General features: G+C 37.5%; 1 pseudogene; it reads left to right on the forward strand.

Annotated features, from left to right (window-relative positions):
* Window positions 1–2,080: 2,080 nt before the first annotated feature.
* On the forward strand, window positions 2,081–2,312 carry LOC149877571 (U2 spliceosomal RNA; annotated as a pseudogene).
* Window positions 2,313–2,702: the final 390 nt, after the last annotated feature.

Here is a 2,702-nt window from a genome sequence, read left to right on the forward strand (position 1 = left end):
CATACTACAGGCAGACATACTAATACAAAACATAACACAAAACAAACACATAAAAGGCATAAAGACAAACTACAACGAAACAAAGGTAACAGCATACGCGGACGACACACTCTTCTACATCACGAAACTGAAATCCTTACAGAACCTAGACAAAACCCTACACAGATTCGAAACCGCTACCGGACAGAAACTCAACAGAGACAAATGCCAAGGACTGTGGATAGGACAAAACAAAGACAAAAAAACCGGACCGCTTGGCTTCGACTGGACAGAAAACAAAATACGCACACTAGGCCTGACTTTCCCCAATGACGGAACAGACGACATAACAGAAAACTGGAACAGATGTACACACAAATTCAAAAAACAAATACAAGACTGGAAGAGACAAAATCTGAGTATTAAGGGAAAAATCACAGTGGTGAACACCTTAATACTCAGCAAACTATGGCACACTCTACAAATACTACCGACACCAAACAAAAAACAGATTGACAAGACCATGACACCTATATACGACTTTATATGGAACAACGCGAAAACAAGAATCAACAAAACACAGCTACATCAGACAATACGCAACGGAGGACAAAACCTAATAGACATAAACACAAAAGCACAGACACTACAAACAAAATGGACGATCAAAATACTCACACACAATACACACATGCCATGGACAGACACAGCAATACACTTTTTAAACAGATACCGGAACGCAAGACAAAACAAATACACGCTATACACAGCCACCACACCCAACGAAAAACCCCCTATACCCAAAACATACAGAGACTTAATACACAACTGGGAGACATTTACCAAAGACATAAAAGTACAAGACGACACACTCGAAGCCATACTGAACCAACCGCTATACTATAACCCCCTACTGCCAACAAAACCCACTACAGAAAACCCGTTCCCCCCCCTACCGAGACCCACAAAACACACAAAAACGCAAGACATACAAATAATAGCAGACTTGTGTAACTTATCGACACCAGGACTACTCACAGCAGACAAACTAGAAATACCACACAAAACACTAACAGAAATAACAAAACGGATACCGACCACATGGATGCACAAACTGAACACAGAAACACCAAATTACACATATCGCAAATACATCCCATCCATCCACATAGAAAACAAAAACAGAAAACTGACACAGATAACGAACAAACAAATATACCACAGAATACTGACATCAAAAATGACACCCCCCGACAGACATATAAAATGGAACAGAAAACTCCCACCCGGACAAACGCCCATAACAAAACGAGACTGGGACAGAAAATTTCAAAAACTACAAGACAGAAACCTATATAACAAAGCCAACGAAATACAATACAAATACATACACAGAAAACTCCCATCACTCAACACTATGCACAAATGGAACAAAAACATAGACAAAACATGCAAACGATGCGACAAAAACGAAACGGAAACATTGCAACACTGGTTCTACTACTGCCCAGACACACAGAAAATATGCATACAAATCATAAACATACTGAACACCATATACCCAAACGACAAATACAGCAATACCCTAAAATTTTTTCTTATGGGTATTGCAACCGCACAAGACAGAAGTATAGGCGACACATGCATAGACACCTTTTACGAAACAATACAACACACACGAAACGCACTGATTTTCGAAAACAAAAAACTAAACGCTCCACTGCACTTTCACACGCTACTAATAAAGAGACTGAGAACAGAAATAAAGACAGAAAACAAAAATCAAAACACTTACAAAACCGCTATTAAAATTTGCGACGAAAACATCAAAAAACATTACAAAAACACAACAACACAAAACAACATAACCCTCGACAAATAATATCCGTAATATATAAAATGTAAATAATGTAAATAAAAAAAAAAAAAAAAAAAAAAAAAAAAAAAAAAAAAAAAAACTTGACTAAGTAAAAAAAAAAAAAAAAAAAAAAAAAAAAAAAAAAAAAAAAAAAAAAAAAAAAAATATTATATAGCAAAAAATCAAATAAAAAATATATACGATTGTAAATAAATTTATCACGAAATTGTAAATATGTAAATTATACCGTCCACAGCTGCCCATGGCTGATGTGACGTAAAAGGAAATAAAAAAAAAAAAAAAAAAAGATCAAGTGTAGTATCTGTTCTTATCAGTTTAATATCTGGTACGCCGGCATAGTCCGGCTCATATATTAATCTGATTTTTGGCATTTGGTCAAGGGATCGTAGGTTTACCTCGCCCTGACCGCGGGTTGCCTCGGCGTTGCACTACTGCTGAGTGCGGCCCATTAAAAAGAGAAAAGAAAAAAAAACGGAACGATGCGGTTAGGGTCCAATCAAAAAACCACAATTGCGAAGATTGGGGCACGTCCGAGGCTCCCCACACAACGGGAAAGGCATACTTACCTGACGGGGAAGTAAACCTGATCAACATGGGTCTTTTTTTCTTCTCCTCAGGCTGAAGATCACAGCAGAGAATTACTAACTAGCGACCATCAAGAAAACTCATCTCGAATATGTCTTCATATGCCGAAGCTACAAAGAAACATCAAGCCTCGCGAGTGGAAAAAATAGTCGACATCAACATATTTATGGACCCTTCTGAATCTCAAAACCGCAAATACATTGAAACTCGTGCAAAAGAAATTAATGACGAGATCCACCGAATAATCGGCAGAGGAAAG

This window comes from Hydra viridissima, unplaced genomic scaffold (assembly GCF_058129835.1).
Source record: "Hydra viridissima isolate aposymbiotic clone 2 unplaced genomic scaffold, HvirCarnegie_v1 scaffold_16, whole genome shotgun sequence".
NCBI classification, from domain to species: domain Eukaryota; kingdom Metazoa; phylum Cnidaria; class Hydrozoa; order Anthoathecata; family Hydridae; genus Hydra; species Hydra viridissima.